At 41.4% G+C, this 19,873-nt stretch overlaps 1 protein-coding gene across 7 annotated transcripts in view; it reads right to left on the reverse strand.

Moving 5' to 3' along the window:
* Nucleotides 1–19,873, reverse strand: part of LOC131437718 (transmembrane ascorbate-dependent reductase CYB561) — a 267,545-nt gene that overhangs the window by 17,169 nt on the left and 230,503 nt on the right. The gene's annotated exons all lie outside the window — the stretch shown is intronic.

Below are 19,873 nucleotides of genomic sequence, written 5' to 3' on the forward strand. Positions count from 1 at the left end.
GTATATCTATTTAACATGAAAAACCCTACTTCTAAGCTAACAAGAATGAGATTAGATTTAGAAGAATTTGATTTCAACATAGAATATATTAATGGAAAATGCCTTATCCAGAATTATAACAACCTCCGATGAATTAAAAGCCCTCAACGTATTTAGAGTCAACACAAGAGCCATGACAAAATTAAACAATAATATTAATAATAACAACAATATTAACAACGACAAAATATAAAGAGACTGATCACCTTGTTATCTATACGACCAAAAACCCGACTGAAACGAGAACCATACCCAAGTTAAGAATTACTGTAGAAAATACATACTTAATAATTAGCATATACAAAGACGCGCAAATGAAAAAATTAATAAAACAAATAGCAACATATGTAAATGAAAGAAGAGCTCTAGAACTCATACTTTCAACATTAGAACAAGAAATGACAAAAATGAGAATAAATAAAGTCGCAATGTCGACAGAAGAAGCAATATTTAAAAGGGTACCCATGAATATATTCAAAAAATTAGTACAACAAACGAATAAAAACATACAAATAATAAAAAAAATACCACAAAAAAATTACCCAAAGATAACGAACCCCGTTTACAATTTTGATCTTTACAGCAACGAACTCAAGTACAAACTGCAAAAATCTAACGCAATAGCAAAACAAAGATTTAGTGAAAGTAAAAACTCCAGATGCAAAAACTCAAATATCCATATAAAACCACTAGAAGTACAAATAGGCGAAATAGTGTATTTACAAAACGAAAATAGGAAGAAACTTGATTCATTTTATATTGGATTTATTTTTATTTATATTTTATGGTGTACATAATAAAACTTTTAAATGTAAATTGCGAAATCGAAAACAACATAACAAAGCAACGAATGATAGTACATAAAAACAGACTTGTAAATAAAAAAATAAAAAAAAAACATTTTACCCCATAAAAAAAAGTCGGATGCAAACAATATTCAGGAATTTTGTATGGGACCACAAGACCTTTCATTTGAATCTAAGTTTGTGAAAATCGGCTTAGCCATCTATGAGAAAAGTACACACACAGACATTTTGCGTACTCGATGAACTGAGTCGAATGGTATATGACACTCGGCCCTCCGGGCCTCGGTTCGGTTTTCACAGTGATTGCATAACCTTTCTATATTAGAAAGGCAAAAAGGGATACCGTGATCGAAAATCGATCATTTCTTCTTGTGCGTTGGATGGAAGCAGACGTCGGGGCGAGAAGATGCATTAAAACAGCGGCATCGGAGAGCGCATTTTCTGCGTGGTTAAAAACCTCAAACGCTCAGGTTGTAGTTCTCATTTGCCTTCCGGTCGTCAAGGCGAGAAGACGCATTAAACCAGTTTCGCTTCATTTGGCACTGCGAGCGAATTGTACGCAAAGCTAGTTTCAAACAAGAACGTTTGCATCATGCAACATCACCATATGCAGCGTTCAATCAATATCAACAGGAGAAACATCAAACCAGGGGTCATCCACTGGACTATCCGGTCTAATACCTCATCAATACTGAGGACCGAAAACACCGGCTAGCTCTCCACGGCCTATACCGTTACGATTTTCATCGAATTCTCGATTTTTAATTTGAACTGAAAAAAATAAAAAAATAATTTTTCAAAATGACATGTAATTACAATTCTCATTTCCCCCCGGTGAACGACCAAAAGTTTAAAGCCGGGGTAAAATTTATGATATTAGTAATAATAATAATCATGCAACAGAGCTTCTGGTCGTTTGTATTGCAGAGGAAGAAAACGAAAAGTGGACATTATATAAAATCAGCCGTTCTAATGGCTCTAAATGTTATCTAAAGAATTATTAAGATTTGAAAATCGATGGTAAAAATCAACAGTTTAGTGAAAATCCTAAATAATTCGATTTACTTCGTGCACTTTTCGCTGTGCGAAGATCGTTTGAGAAAAATGTTCCGAGCTGTGCTAAATATCGTAGAGAATTCAACAATTTGGTCCTTCTAAAAGACAGAAATGAATCCTGTACAGCATCTTGATAGTTTCTTCCAATGAAATATGCAAATCCGAAATGAGATAATCTACGTCAAAAATTTCACAATTCACACAATCGATCAGATATAAATTCGAATTCGATAGTATAAAGAAATCGTGTCAGTTTTATTTGTATTCACTACATTCAGTTATGTCTCTGACATTACACACCCGTACTTTTTGTTTTTCACATTTTCAGCCATGGTAATTCTCTTAAAGAAACATTTTTTTTTCATAAAAAAAACTTTACTCGAAATATCTCGAATCAATCAGCCCACATTCTCTCGCGACAACAATAAACATCGTTCACATTTGTACAAAGAGAAATTTTTTGTTGTTAAACTAACTAAATTTTGGCTTACCAGAACGATTAATTTTATTGAAATAGTAACAACAGAAATTCTGGTTCGAAACTGTAAATATTTTTTCCTGAAACAACTAAACAAGATATTTGTCCTCTCTTAATAGGTTAGTTCGTTTTAATGAATTCTTCGATTGAAACTGTTCCACTAACTGATTCGTTATTTTGAATTGGCTAAATTTTCTGGGTGTAGCAGATGAAACTACACTGAAATGAAAATCTTATTTATATTCATTAGATTTGTCATGAATCATATGCAGAATATAATTCATAGAAATTATATGGAAACTTATAATCTTTATTTAATGTGTACGTCAAATCTAAATGGACGTTATCATAATGAAAGTTATAAAAATATCCCATATAATTTATATGGAAATCCGATGAAAGTCGTGAATAGTTGTGTCCTCGATAGTCATAAACTGCTCCAGACCATTTTTTTCAGGAAGTTTCGCATCTCAATGTAATTTTAAATCGCTGACAAGACAGCTCATCCAACTTCGTTCAAGGATATGCGTTAACGGACCATGAAATATATATCCGGTACATTTCATTACTCTATCTGTCTAGTAAGATGCATTGTTTTATTTTCAGTCTCGGGATCTCACTTCTCTTTCGCAAATATCATCCTTGAATCCTCAAAGAAAAGTAGTAGTTGCCAATTATCTGCTATTCGTATGACCTATATTGGAAGTTATATATATATATATATATATATATATATATATATATATATATATATATATATATATATATATATATATATATATATATATATATATATATATATATATATATATATATATATATATATATATATATATATATATATATATATATTATAAAACTAGTCATATGGTATATATGAACCTATATAAATAAATTCTAAGTGAATATAATATGCGCTTCATAAATTGTTCCAATGTATGTTGTGCGGATATCTAGTAATGGTTATAAGACGCGCCAATAAATTTGACTCAGACTGGAAATTTCATTCGTTATATGGAAATCCTGTAAAAATAACGTTAAGAAGAGTTTTATGTTTCATAAGATTATCTCATATATTTGACATGATGTTGAACACATCTTGTAACTATGATTGGAAATGCTAATAGTGCAAAATCATTAGAATATCATATAATGTGAAAAAGAAAATTTAGCTCAGTGTATAGCAATATGGCTGCGCGCAGGGTTGCCACATACACACACTTAAATGAAAATCTTATTTATATTCATTAGAATTTTCATATGAATCATATGCACAATATAATTTATAGAAGTTATATGGAAACCTATAATCGTTATTTAAAGTGTACGTTAAATGTAAATAGAATTTACCATAAATAAAATTATAAGAATATCCTATATAATTTATATGGAAATCCGATGAAACCTCACACGTTACATAATTTATATTCAATGGATGTGTAATATAAATCGTATGTAGATGATATTCCATAAAACATTTCCAGATATAAATCTGGTAGGAATGCTTTTGTCTGAGCGCTAGTTTGCAAGCTGCGTCAGTAGCTGGCATGTTTGGATGCAGCCCAAGAACGAATCTTGTGCTTTATCCAACTAGTTGAAAGTGGTAAAGCTGGTTCAGGACCAACGAAATCATTCGTTGCACCAGCTCTAGCCAACTCATCATCCCATTCATTTCCAGTAATACCAGAATGGCCGGGTACCCATAAGAAGTAAACAGCATTTGAAATGCTGAGGTCTTCAATTTGAGTTCGACATGCGATCACTAGATTCGACCGTGAGTCATTCGAACTGAGTGCTTTCAAGGCTGCCTGACTGTCGGAACACTAAATTCGCTTACCACAGATCCTCTGCTGAAGTGCCGATTGTACTCCACACAGAATCGCGTAGATTTCTGCTTGAAACACAGTACAGTATCTACCAAGTGAATGAGACTGCTCCAGCCTCATTTCACGACAGTAGACACCAGCACCAGCACGACCATTCAACAGAGAACCGTCCGTATAACAAACTATGTGTTCATCAAGTTGTCGTTCCAGACAACCAGACAACCATTCCTCACGAAGAGGATAGCTCACATTGAATGTTTTGAAAGGAAAACTGCATGTGAGAGTTAGGTCACTAGGAGCGAGTAAATACTCATCCCACGTAACCATTTGAGACCACAAGCGAGTGTGGCTGGTAGCATAATCTAATGGGTTACTGTTCCAAAGCCCTGTAACCCTAAGACGGTATGCACAAGATAATGCTTCTTGTTTTAGGAACACATGTAGTGGTTTAATACACAGTAGCGCCTCTAGAGCAGCAGTAGGAGTTGTCGTGAATGCTCCTGTCATCGCCATTAGGACCATCCTTTGGAGATGATTTAGCTTTGACTGAACTGTCGCGACTTCTCCTTTCTGCCACCATACAAGACATCCATATGCTAAAATTGGTCTAACAATAGTTGTGTAGATCCAATGAATATATCTGGGTTTGAGTCCCCATGATTTTCCAAAAGCGCGTCTGCATTGGCCGAAAGCCATGCAAGCTCTTTTAATTCTGAAGTCAATGTGAGCAGACCAATTCAGTTTTGAGTCAAGAATAACCCCGACGTATTTAACTTGTTCGACCACAGTCACCTCTGAACCAAAGAACTGCAACGGACGAGCTCCTGTGATTATCCTACGATGAGTGAAAAGCACCATTGATGTTTTGCCCGGATTTACAGATAATCCAACCTGACAACACCATTGTTCAACAGATCGCAGGGCTTGCTGCATTAAATCAAAGAGAGTGTTAATGCTTATACCGGTCATCAATATATGATAATCGTCGGCAAAACCATAAGTCGGAAATCCAAGGTTATTAAGTTTCCTTAACAAACCATCAGCGACTAGGTTCCATAAAAGTGGGGATAGTACACCACCTTGAGGACACCCACGGACACTCAGCTTTCTAATCTCTGCTTGCCGAAGCGATGAACGAAGAAGTCGATTGCTAAGCATTGCGTGTATCCAATTTGTGATACTTGAAGGTATGCCATGACCACGGGCTGCTTCCAGAATTGAATTGAAAGACACGTTATCAAAGGCACCTTCAATATCTAGGAAAACTCCCAAGCAAGATTGCTTTTGTGAGAAAGCTTTTTCAATGTTGTACACAACATCATGTAACAGGGTTGTAGTGGACTTTCCACGCTGGTAAGCATGTTGCATTCCATGTAGCGGATGCACGCCCAAACTAACATTCCTGATATAGTGATCGACTATGCGTTCCACTGTTTTAAGAAGAAATGAGCTTAGACTTATAGGCCTGAAACTCTTCGCTTCCTCATAAGTGTCGCGACCGCCTTTGGGAATAAATTTGACAATTATTTCCTGCCAAGCTCTTGGAATGTATCCTGTCGCAAGACTAAAAGTAAGTATTTTCTTCAAAACATGTTTGAAATGTTCATACCCTTTCTGCAGTAACACTGGGAAAACTCCATCCTTTCCAGGAGACTTGTACGGAGCAAAACTCTCAACTGCCCATTTGACCGATTCAATCGTCACAACGCTTCGAGCAAGGGCCCAAGAATCGTAACTACCTGAAAAAGTCTCGGGAAGAGCTGTCGGTGATGGATCCATACATCCTGGAAAGTGAGTGTTAAAAAGATAGTGAAGTACATCACTTTCTTCAGACAAGTGTTCACCATCTGAAGTTCTTAAGAAACTGACATTGAAGTCCTTAGACTTCGAAAGTAACTTATTTAATCTGCTAGCCTCGTTGAGACTAGAGACATTTGTGCAGAGGCTTTTCCAACCACTTCGTTCAGACGATCGAAGAGCATTTTTGTAAGCCCTTCGAGCCGACACGAATGCCTCCGGCCCATTTCTGGGTCGGTGGTTCCAAGCTCTTCTGCATAGTTTCCTTAGTCTAGCAAGTTCAGCATTCCACCAAGGAGTTCTTCTAGTAGCTCGCACAATCCGAAGTGGACAAGCCTCTTCATATGCTGCAACTATGAGTGAATTTGTCTCGTCGACAATATTTTCCAAATCAATTGGGGTTTCAATTGTTGGTTGGTACCCGTAAAATCTAGTCGCCAAGCCCTCTTCATAAAGGTCCCAGTTTGTAGATTTGGGATTACGATATGTGATAATATCAAATTTAACGCTTGAATGAGCAAAGAAGATGTACTTATGATCAGACAACGAAGGTTCGAGCTCATCGGAGACGTGCCAATTCACCAACTCATGCGCAATTCTATGAGAGCAGAGAGTTACGTCCAAAACCTCCTCTCTTCCAGGTCTCGCAAAAGTTAGACGGTTTCCTGCATTGACTATGTGCAGGTTTGTACTGCTCACAAATTCCATCAGCTCCGATATGAGAGAAACATCGAGAGCACTATTTGCAAGTATGCATGCTCGAGGCATTTCACGTGGATTAGTCATACCGGTCTTGTTGAAGGCAAGAAAGACTGGGTTTAACAATTTTCCAACGTAGAAGTTTCCCTTTTGGAAATATGGTTCTTGAACCAAAGCTATAGAAGCTTTACCTTCTTGCAGAAGTCTGGATAGATTCATAGTTGCTGTACGTTTATGCTGAAGATTGATTTGTGTCACTCTAACCATTATCAATCAGAGTAACGAACACTCCATCTCCAGCACTTATCGAACAACAACTAGAAGAAACCAAATATATTGGCTTATAATCGCCTATAGCGAACCATGTAGGGATTTTTTTTTAATGTTTTAATCATTTAAATCCCACGAGTTGCGAAGAAAGAAGTCGTCCACTGTGCCAGAGCTTCGCTTAACACAGTAAGGGAAAATCCCAAGATATTCCGTTCACGACTGCATTGTTTAACCTCCTGCAGCCATTCAGCCATCGGCACGGAAATACACCTTGACTTAGGAGTTCCTATTTTTGTGGCCTTTTACGACATGGAACAGGAAACCAGTGGATCAATTCTTGGTAAACAAATAATTCCGCCGGATGCCACACGGCTTACCTGTTTGGTGGACTTATACCACCGGTACAGGTGGACCGTAGCGTTATTCTTAGCCAGTTGGGAAACCGCTGCCGACACTACACGGCTATCTAGGCTGCTCAGAGAGGGAAGTTGACATTGATGGTCAACTTCCATGGATGGCCGAGCAGCCGGATATATAAGTCAATATCAGATGAAATCAGTCAGTTCCAAAGAAGTAAGTGTAGTTTAATTATTAAAATAAAATTATATTATGAAACGCTTTATATACGAAAAATATAGCAATAAGTTTTTGATAATTATTTTTATTGTAGTTTTCGATTCCCATAAACACCATAATCCCAGTCTTTTTAATTTGAATCTTATACGTATCACTTGGTCAATCAAATGGCAATCATTTGATCTATTTATAACTGCTATATTGAACTGGTAAAACCTACATCAAAAGTTATATATGAATTTAAAAAAATACTCCTATGATATATATGAACCTATCTATATAAATTTGAAGTGAATATAATATGCGCTTCATGAATTCTTCCAATGTATGTTGAGTGGATATCTAGTAATAGTTACAAGGCACGCCAATAAATTTGACTCAGACTGGAAATTTCATTCGTTATATGACAACCTTGTGGAAATAACGTTAAGAAAAGTTTTATGTTTCAAAAGATTATATATTTGACATGATGTTGAATACACCTTGTAGCTATCATTGGAAATGCTTATAGTGAAAATCATTAGAATATCATATAATGTGAAGAAGAAAATTTGGCTTTCTGCAGATTAATCTGTATTTTACTGATTTTTTAGATAAATTTCTGTAACACCTGGGTATCATTCGTGAGCAAAACAAAGGTTTCGGCACTATCAAGCGCCCAGGCGGAAATACATTGTCATTATGTTTTCTCTAGATGATAAAATACTTTTAGAGGCGTATTGCCAGTTTGTGATCCCTTCCGGAAATATGTGGCTGTTTTTTAATCAGTGCCGCATATTAAGAATCTATGAAACACAGATTAATCTTTTGAACCTTGCATCTCTGCTAATTACTACAATAAACACACCCTGGTGGCACGCAGGATGTAAAATACATTTGTGGCGTTTGGCGACAGTTTTGGTTGGGGCAGCAGGGACTATGCCTAAGGGCTTGACGACCCCTCCCCCGGCAACTGCGAGTTGTAGGGCTTGCCTAGGATGCGGTATGGTTTGGCATTGGGCTCTGCTAATCCTCTACAAAAAGCTGCATGTATCCGCAAGCAAGTCCTACTAAAGCGATCGTGTGCCGCTCAAAGTGCACAAGCCCAGCGGGAGTGCCGACTCGGCACGTTAGGACTAACGCCAGTGAGGTCCTAACTATGGCATACTGGCTACCATACCATCCATGGATACGATACGGTAGATCGGAATATATAGAGAAACTAGGGCTGACAGCTGCGGTATTCTACTCCTTCAGTAAAGCAGGGTGGAACCGGCTTGAAATGGCGAGTAGGCTAATGCCGCAGCTGCCTTCCGTCCCATAAAACCGTGGCAGGCCTTTTGGCACGCCGTCTCACTTTCAGCCACCTGGTTGGGATGACTGGATGGAAGTAGGTTCAGATGCCCTTTTCCTGGTTTGCGCTGATCCGGCTCTGAGCGTAAAGCCAAGCCTCGCATGGCCTCACTGCACCGCATAGGTAACCATGGGATCATGATAGCGACTACTTTCGGCTGGGTTTGACGGTAGCCATAAGGGGGACCCATATAAAATGAGTTTTACATCAACAACATCGGCGTCGAGTAAGGAGGTAAACCCTTTCGCAAGAGGGGGTTTGAGGAGGTCTCCATCCAGAACGGGTGCGGGAGAGGAGAGTGAGGCGGTAGCTGAGAGGACGAGCGACAGCAATGTCCATGTCAAACCAGTGGACCAGCCTGAGTACCAGGAGCAAGCGAAGGAAGTAGTCAAGCCCAGTATGACAGCGGTCATAGAACAACTCGATGCGATTATTGAATTCGCGCAGGAGAAATCCAACATTAGCAAGGAGCTGAAGATAAACTTGCTGAAGCTATGTAAGGCCGTGAACGTAGCTAAAAGGGACCAAGAGGCGTTGATAGCGCGGCTAGAGGGTGGCAGAAAGTCGGAGAAGTGTTCTCAAACAGAACCCTTCACCTTCGATACCGATAAAAAACAGGAGGCGGTCGACTATGCGCTCCGGCTCACGATTGAGCGGAACAAACAGCGCCCGAAACGCGCCAGGGATTCTCCAGGAAGTAAACGCCTGACTCCCAAGGCCAAAAGGAGCAAAGACCATGGCGGAAATGATGGGGCGAAGGAACGTGGCGAGGGGCTCAACCCAAACCTCGGCACTCGACCCCCGGATCCGAGTCAAGTAAGCGAACCCGGCGAGAATCCATGGGTGAAGGTCGCCAAGAAGAAAAGGGTCCCAAAAGATGCTGGGCCCACTCCCGCGAGGAGGGCTAGGGACAAATGTGAGGCTTTGTTGGTTAAGGCCGACAAAGAAAAGTACGCCGATGTGCTCAAGGCCATGCGAAGGGAGGCAAAGCTAGCCGAGCTTGGTAAAGAGGTTCGCAGCACCCGTCGTACGAAGACGGGCGAGATGCTGCTCCAGCTTAAAAAGGGAGCTCAGGTGGACGGAACGGAGCTTGTTGCGCTTACCCAACAACTCCTGGGCGCAACGGCCGAAGTTAGAGTCCTGCGTAACGAGGTTGCACTCCAGTGCAAACGGTTGGATGAAATCGCCACTGCAGAAGAACTGGCTATGGCCATCAAGGAGCAAGGAGGTGCGGATGTCCCACAGGAATCCATCCGTTCGAGAAAAGGACCACAGGGCACCCAGATAGCTACATTTAAGCTATCGGCCACGGATGCTAATAAGGTCCTCAAAGTGGGCAGGCTAAAGGTCGGATGGTCGGTATGCCCAGTGACCGCTTACCAACCGCCGGTGGTTGACATGTGCTTCAGGTGTTTCGAACCTGGCCACAAGTCGTGGAACTGCAAAGGCCCAGACCGAAGCAACCTCTGCAAGCGTTGCGGCGGCGAGGGGCACAAGGCGTATGCATGCGAAAGAACGCCACGTTGCATGCTATGCGCGAGCAAGAAGAAGGCCACAAACCACGTCATGGGCGGACCCACTTGTTCAACAAGTGGAGGGAGTAAAACAACATGCAAGTAGTACAGCTGAACCTAAATCACTGTGCAGCTGGCCAGCAATCGCTGCACCAGTCAGTGACGGAATGGGACATTGATGTCACGATTCTCTCGGATCCCTATCACACACCGGTAGATAACGGGAACTGGGTATCGGACGAATCCAAGACGGTGGCGATCTTGACGACTGGTCGATACCCAGTGCAAGAGGTGGTGAAAACACAAGCGGAGGGAGTAGCCATAGCTAAGGTAAACGGAGTTTACTATTGTAGATGCTACGCTCCACCGAGATGGTCAATAGACCAGTTCACCCGGATGGTCGACATGTTGACCGCAGACCTGGTGGGTCGGAAGCCGGTGGTGATAGCCAGAGACTTCAACGACTTGGGGCAGACGCTTCACCAATAGGAGATGACAGACGTTACTGGAGGCCCTCGCCAAGTTTGACGTCGTGTTAGCGAATGATGGACTGAAAAGTACCTTCCAGCGGAACGGAGTCGAGTCGTTTATCGACCTGACTTTCTGTAGTCCCGGCCTGGCTGGAGATCTTAATTGGAGAGTTGATGGTGGCTACACCCATAGCGACCATCTAGCCATTCGCTACACGATCGGCCAATTGGCGAGAAGCACAAGGAGGAGTAATACTCCCAAAACTCTAGCGCGGAAGGTGACTAACTTCGACCGCGAAACGTTTTGCGCTGCCCTTGAATTGGAGGAGCACAACGCGAACCTGAGAGGGGACGAGTTGGTCACTATCTTGTCACGGGCGTGTGACGCGACGATGCCTAGAAAGGCTCAACCGAGGATCAACAGACCACCGGTCTACTGGTGGAACGAGCAAATTGCACGCCTTCGCGCATCTTGCCTCAGATCTAGAAGAAGGATGCAAAGAGCTCGATCAGCGGAGATGAGGATGGAGAGGAATACGGCGTTCGAAACGGCGAAGCTAGCACTAACCAAGGCCATCAGCGCAAGCAAAAGAGCCTGTTTCGACCAGCTATGCGAGGGAGCCAACTCCAACCCATGGGGCGATGCCTACAGGATGGTAATGGCCAAAACGAGGGGGGCGCTAGCACCCCCTGAACGTAGTCCGGCGAGGTTGAAGGAAAGCATAACGGTTCTCTTTCCCCATCACGACACGTCCCCCTGGTAGCCAGCTCCGCTACCAGCGAACGAAGTTGAAAAGGTGACGAACGAGGAGTTGCTCACTGCGACGAGATCGCTCGATACAAAGAAAGCCCCGGGGCCAGACGGTATCCCGAACGTGTCTCTAAAGGCGGCTATAATGCCAAAACCGGACATGTTCAGGGAGGTCATACAGAGATGTCTGGACGAGCGTATGTTCCCAGACATTTGGAAAAGGCAAAGGTTAGTACTATTACTGAAACCTGGGAAACCCCCAGGGGATCCATCGGCGTATAGACCAATCTGTCTGATCGACACTGTGGGTAAGCTCCTTGAGAAAATCATCCTCAACAGGCTAGCCCCCTTCATAGAGGAGGCAGGAGGACTGTCCAGCCAACAGTACGGGTTTCGCAGAGGCAGGTCGACGGCGGACGCCATAACATCGGTGGTAACCACGGCGGAGGTAGCTATACAGCGCAAACGACGAGGAATCCGCTACTGTGCGGTAGTAACGCTAGACGTTAAGAACGCGTTCAATAGTGCTTGCTGGGCAGACATTGCCGATTTCCTACTTCGACTTGGAGTACCGGAAGGGCTGTACAAGATTCTGGAAAGCTACTTCCAGAACCGAGTATTGCTCTACGAGATCGACGAAGGCACACGTAGCAATCTAATCACGGCTGGAGTACCACAGGGATCTATCTTGGGCCCGATCCTGTGGAATATAATGTACGATGGAGTACTGAGGTTGAGGCTCTCTCCGGGTGTCAAGATAGTCGGGTTCGCGGACGACGTCACGCTGACAGTCTACGGCGAATCCATCGAAGAGGTCGAACTGAGTGCATCACACTCAATCTGCTTGGTGGAGGACTGGCTGCGTAGCAGAAAACTGCAACTCGCGCACCACAAAACAGAGGTGATGGTGGTAAACAACCGCAAATCGGAACAGGAGGCGCTGGTACATGCCGGAGATTGCGTGATCCCCTCCAAGAGATCGCGGCGCTCTCCCGTTTGATGGCCAACAGCTCGCCTGTGCGCTCCAGTAAACGAAGGTTACTGGCAGGAGTGGAAGTTTCGATCCTCAGGTACGGCAGCCCGGTACGGGCGTCGGCACTGAATGTGGAACGCAACGCACAGATGCTGGAGAGTACGCATAGACTGATGTGTCTTCGCGTAATCAGTGCATACCGCATGGTATCGAGGGATGCGGCCTGCGTGATTGCAAGTATGATGCCTATCGGTCTGATAGTGAAGGAAGACGCGGAGCGCTATAGCATGCGAGGAGACAGGAACGCCCGTAGGGCCTCCAAAGCCGCTTCTCTACGCAGATGGCAACAAGAGTGGGACAGCTCAACCAAGGGCAGGTGGACACATCGGCTCATACCTCATCGTCGGGGACTAGACGAGTAGTACGTAAAACTGCTAGGATCGTCGGGGCGCCAGTGAACCGGAAGCTATCCTCCAACCGGAATCACGGGATCGACCCAGGCATCCTCTCGGTCGGGCGTTGACGGGTATCGAAAGCGTCGGTTTCGGGAGGGCCTTTTTCGTCGGGGAACTCTCCGCCGGTGTAGGCTAGATCCTTCGGCGGGGGCTAGTCGAGTAGCCGCCACAACACCGATTCGAGTCGTCGAGGCGCCAGAGAACCGGAAGCCATGCTCCAACCGGAATCGCGGGACCGACCTCGGCACTCCATCGGGTGTCCCGTGTGGTGTAAGAGACTCGGTGTCGGGAGATTTTCCTTCGCCGGGGAAATCTCCGTCGGAGTAGTCTAGATTCTTTGTCGGGGACTAGACGAGTAAATCGTGGCGTAATACCGCTAGGATCGTCAGGGCGCCAGTGAATCAAAGTTACCCTCCAGCCGGCATCACTGGACCGACCTCGTCATCCAACTAGTCGATCCCTCGAGAGCAGCATGCTGATCCCCATTTTGCATCAATCTGGGGAGGGTGCTGTGAGCACCAATAGCCTTCCACCCCGAAGTAATACCTAGCGGTGGTGCCGGGGAGGTAGGGTTGGAGATCCAAGGTGTTTTAGTGGGTAGTTCCAATCAACAGTTGGGTAGTCCTGTGGAGAGTCCCACACTCCGTGCGTAAATGCATTTCACCTTGTAAAAAGTACGGGTGTGTAATGTCAGAGACATAACTGGATGTCGCGAATACGAATATGACACGCTTTATTTATGCTTCCGAATTCGAATTGGTAATTGATCGATTGTTTGAATTGTGCAACTTTCCCCTCTTTCATTACTAGAAATTTAAACGATGTGCCTGGACTAAATTACATATTAGTTACATTAAACATTCTGAAACGCAATTAAATGTTATGAAATAAGCAGTATAGTTCATTATAATAAAAAATGGTGGCTTTGAAAAGAACTTTTTATGAAAGCGTTCGTGATGAAAAGTGACTCTGAATTCTAAACCCATATTCCGGAACTAAGCTCTGAAACTTGAAGACCGCCATGACTACCAGAATGAGTTGTATAGAGTACAGTAAAGTAAATTTCCGCATAATTCATTACGAGTATTATTATGGTTCTAAAAAGAACCGAATAGAAGAAGTCTGGAATAAAGAACTGGACCCTGAGTTCAAGAACTAAATTTAGAACCAATAACAGACTCAGAATCCAGTTTGAATTCTAGAACTGCAATTTCGAAACTGAAATTAGTTCCGGAATACAGTTTCAGCACGCAGGCTCTGAATACTAAACCTATATTGCGGAACTAATATCTGAAATTTGAACTTCTCGTTACGACTACCGAAAAGCAAATAAGAGTTGCTACCTGAGCGTTTGAGGTTTTAACCACGCAAAAGGTGCACTCTCCGTCGCTGCTGGTTGATGGTTTAACTCTCGCAATGACAGTCTTCTCGCCTTGATGGCCAGCAAGCGGATTATAGTTGCTACCTGAGCGTTTGAGGTTTTAACCACGCAAAAGGTGCACTCTCCGTCGCTGCTGGTTGATGGTTTAACTCTCGCGATGGCAGTCTTCTCGCCTTGATGGCCAGCAAGCGAATGAGAGTTGCTACCTGAGCGTTTGAGGTTTTAACCACGCAAAAGGTGCACTCTCCGTCGCTGCTGGTTGATGGTTTAACTCTCGCAATGGCAGTCTTCTCGCCTTGATGGCCAGCAAGCGAATGATAGTTGCTACCTGAGCGTTTGAGGTTTTAACCACGCAAAAGGTGCATTCTCCGTCACTGCTGGTTGATGGTTTAACTCTCGCGGTGGCAGTCTTCTCGCCTTGATGGCCAGCAAGCGAATGAGAGTTGCGACCTGAGCGTTTGAGGTTTTAACCACGCAAAAGGTTCACTCTCCGTCGCTGCTGGTTGATGGTTCAACTCCCACGACGTCTGCTTCCACCGAACGCACGAAAAGAAATGATCGATTTTCGACCACGGTTTCCCTTTTATACGCATTCAGTTGAAGATATGTGCCTGACTGCCTCAAAATCGTCGTCCTTGCGCGAAAAATCCAAGCGAAAGTAAAGAGTTTTCCGCATTATTTTCAAATTTTGAGAAAACTTAATTTTTGAGTTGTTTGTAGTTATCTCACATTGTTCAAAATATTATCCTAAATTCCTGATCATATTTTTGATGAAATGGTGAAAGAATTATGTTGCTACCATTAATACAAGTCGAGATATTCACGATTAAGTTCTGCCCATTCTTCCATATGGCTAATTTTGAAAAGGCACCCCATAGTAAAGTAAGTCGTATTCACGACAAAAAAAAGACAGTTTTGGTTGTGTTGGTAATTTTCTCACGAAATTAAGTATTAGGCTCTCTGACAGCTCACTTACAACCACAAATGTAAATGAGATTGGTTTGTTTTCATCAGGAAACGCATGCATTAAACACGATTCAGACGATCAATCAACTTCCGTCGACGTCCAGATTATTTTTATAATTTTTTTCAGCCGAATATTACTCACGTATCCAACGTTAAAATGTTCCGTGAACTTGACGTAGTGTCCTTTCATATGAATTGCTTACAATTAATGTTGTTGCTCCGCAATCGTTCCATGCAGGTGATAGTCGCTTGATGCTACGTGTGAATCGCTTTTACAAATCGTTTTGTTTTCATCAGGAAACGTGTTGGGCACCCATTTTTCAGTAGAGCCGCCGTTCATTTTTCACCGGGCATAGAAACCTCAATTGGCTTGAAGCCGAAAATTTTGGTTCTTTGGTTCTAGTTCGCTGTCAAATGCTGTGTTTTAGCAGTTTTCACACGATCACATTTTTCTTCATGGGGTTGCACCAACATAAGGAAACGATTTCGATGCAATATAATCAAACTATAATAAACCACAATTTCTTTTTCTTATTTAAAAAGAGGTCAAATTACTTGTTTTATAGAGAATACTAGACTAGAGCTATATTTATATTGGGTTTGAAGAAATTAACTTTTGACACCAGTGTGGCTTGATTGTATGGTATGAACGTAGCTTGACATATTGTTGACAACAACGCCACCAAAACAAAATGCGTCGGTTTCAGGAACCAGCTTCCATAGCAGGGGGGTGAATAAACATCGCTCGCACTTGTATACGCAGAGAAAAAAATGTGAAACTAACTAGGGCTTTTCACAACGATTCATTTCATAAAAATAGTGATAACAGGAAATCGAATTCAATACTGTGAATAATGTTCCTTACAACAACAAAACAAGATATTTTTTTATTTTCTTATGGGTTAGTTTGCTACTATAAACTTGTCTATTTGATCTGTTCCACTCATTATTATTTAAATTTCAAACTGGCCAAATTTTTCGACGTATATGAGATGAAATATGTAGTAACAGAGATTTACGGAAATCTCCGTAGATTGTTATCGTGAATACGACTTACTTTACTATGGGGCGCCTTTTTAAAATTTACCCTGCTCAAGAATGTACTGAATCGTGAATATCTCTTGTTGTGCTTAACCCAACAACTTAAACTTTTCTGTACGCTATCGGAAACATGATCAACAATTTGTGATAAAATTTTCAGTAGTATTCCCTTACAACAAAAAACTCAAAATTATAGTTTTCTAAAATGTTTGGTTTCAACGAGTATTAAAGAGCAAAAATTAAGGCGCTTGTTTGTCTTTCTCGTACTCGGACGACGGTTTTGATACAGTGAGCGACATTGCATTTGCGGATTACCAATTGGTTAGGTATAAAAGCTAAAAATTGACATTGTTTCATTCATTCTAGCATGCGCAGCTGACTTTTAATATCAGTATATTGATTATTAGAAAACTTGTTAACATTATTGTAATTCGTACTGTGTGTACTTCTGCAGGTGACCAATGTTTTACTTTTTTTTACCTTTCATAGAAATTTTTGTGTTAGAATAAGTGCGACGTGAATTCGTCGTATTATAGTGTATATACGTTATAATTATAGAAGTAAAGAAATGAAACCTTGTACAATTCACACAATATATCAACCTATGAAAACGATTTAGATTTTCTAAAGTGTGAAGTTTTATTCATATTCACGACATCCAGTTATGTCTCTGACATTACCCACCCACTTTTTTTTCTTCGGAAATTTGAATTTATCAACGGAGAACCAGGAAAACTAGTCTAGTCTGACACCGCGAAAGTTTCCGAGTAAAATGTTAATCTACGGAAATGACACAACTACTACCTGTCTTCGCTATGTAGTAATAATTTCTAATTATGATTATAATTTGGAATTTGGCGCGACAAATAAAACAATGACAATGACGATAACTTCGTTTCGGTCTAGAAATTGTCACTAAACCAAGGAAAACGTGAACCTATGAGAAATAAACGATATAAAGCTTATTTTCTACGGTCCAAAAACGCTAAGAGAATGATAGATTTTATATTTACGTCTGCCGTGTTGATATGAAATGTAGGCGAATGAAATTAATAGGACCAAATATCCAGAAAAAACAGTGATAAGCGTTAACAGTAGCTCGTAGCGAGATGCGTACTAATATGTGCCGCGCACTATTACTCGCCTTTCCCCTAGGGTGCTCAATGTGATTTTCTGTAGTTTGCAGATCATGAAGTCTGTAAAAAAATAAACCCTTGATAGTCGCATAAATGATTTGCTGAATTTGATTCAAGTCCGACTACCGGTAAATTTTTTTCAAAATTAAAATTGTCATGTAGAATCATAAAAAAATTGTAGGTCATATTATTATATGGTTGAATGAACCGAATGTCACTATGCCGATTTCCAGCTTTCAGTTCCGGATGTACAGGTTCCGTCATGTAACTTTTTTGTTAAACATGCAATAATAAACAAACGGTTCATCTGATTTCAGAATTTATTTTTTCATATTAAAGTACAATCCTTCCGGTTAATTGTGAAATATAATTTCATTCAAATGGCTGGCCTTGCAGTACGTCATACGGTCGGTCCAGTTTTTAGTACATTATCGTTTGTATGCAGCTTTATTCCAGCTATGGCTGCACGAATGTTATCCTTCAAGGCTTGAATTATCTCTAACTTGTCCACATAACCCTTATCTTTGACAGCCCCCAAAGATAATAGTTTATCGGCGTCAAATCATAGCTCCGAGGCGACCAAACGACATCCGAATTTCGACTGATAATTCGATCTTCGAAGACTGTGCGATAAGATCGATCGTAGCGTTGGCTGTGTGGCACGGAGCGCCGTCTTGTTGGAACCAAATGGTGTCCAAATCTTCTTCTTCAAGTAACGGGAAGAACCAATCGCTCGCCATTGACCGTGGCGGCGGCTCCTGCCTCATTTTCGATGGAAAATGGCCCAATGGTGCCGCCAGACCAAAATCCGCACTAAACCGTCGCTCTCTGAGGATGCATCGGCTTCTCCATGATAACGTGCGGGTTTTCCGTCCCCCAGATGCGACAATTTTGCTTACCCGCCGAGATGAAAATGTGCCTCATTCGAGAAGATGATTTTTTGGCAAAAATCGACGTCTTCTTCAAGCTGATTTCCAAAGTAAAACTGCACTATTTTCACGCGTTCCTCAAGCGTATACACAACCATTTTCGTTCAGCGGAAGGTTAAAACTAAGTTTCTGTCAAATCAGAAGTGACATTAAGGTTACCAATATCGAAATAACCGCTAGTTAAAAAAAATTAGATGGCGGACTCTGTACAATAATAATCAAATATGATAAAATGGAACTCACTTCACTTTCTCCCGTATGATTGAATAGATTTTCACTTACATAAATTCAAATGTAGCATATCAATGTAGTAGTATTATGCAACCGGAATCATCGAAACTCTTTTCTAAACTTTTTTAAAATGTTGTATTTAGGGGATTTTCTGCTGTAATATGTAGGAGAAAATGAATAATATGAGAAAGGCAGGCATATACTAAGAGTATCCAAACAGGGTCTAGATACGTAAAAAAAGAATCAAAATACTTCAATTGCTAATGACGAGCACTAGCTTTTTCTATTGATAAACGTGTTACATTTGATGTGTTTCCGCATTTGATTGTTAATTACTTTTCTCCTGATTTTCCTTTGGGAATGAGAAAAAAACCTCATATGTGCTCAAAAGCTGTATCTTCATGACAGTGAAAACCGTTTATCAAAAAGTCTAACTAGAATGAGTACAAAGTTTCGAAGGCAAAACTTGGTCAACCAGCCCTGGTCTCCCCTACAGTCTGAAATTGCATTTATATATAGAATTGCTGGATGTTTTGCCTTTCTCTATCGAAAGGTATAAGAATTGCTGGAAAAACCGACTTTCGAACGGAGCCTCGGAGACTCATAGTGTTATATACAATTCTTTTTTCATAAATACATTTATTTCATAGGCAATATACATAAGTTTTTCTTCGCCGTGGCATCCACAATACATAGTAGTTAAAACCTAATACATTTCGAATATCATATTAGTATGTTGGTATTCATTATTTAATCTAAATGCTGTTTTTATCAAGCGATTTGCTATTATAAATTACATGAAATGAAATACATTTATTTTGTACATGATCTTATAACTATTTCAGGTTTGCTTGTATCAGTTCATCACTTTTATTCAATATCATATAGTTGGTTGAATGCATTATTGGTTGAACTCATGAAAGAGAAAACAGTCTAACATAATAAAAATTGGAACTCAAATGGAGTTAATGAAATGATAAAGAAGTTTCATGTAATAAAGGTCACGACAAGCAAGGATGTCGCGAAATGGGACATTGGATAGTCAACCTTGGGTGAGCAAGGAATTTATTAGTTGAGATCTGACATCACGATACTCCACGCATGTCCAAACGACATGATCAATATCGCGATAACCCTTAGCCACAA

Source organism: Malaya genurostris, chromosome 3 (assembly GCF_030247185.1).
Source record: "Malaya genurostris strain Urasoe2022 chromosome 3, Malgen_1.1, whole genome shotgun sequence".
NCBI classification, from domain to species: Eukaryota; Metazoa; Arthropoda; class Insecta; order Diptera; family Culicidae; genus Malaya; species Malaya genurostris.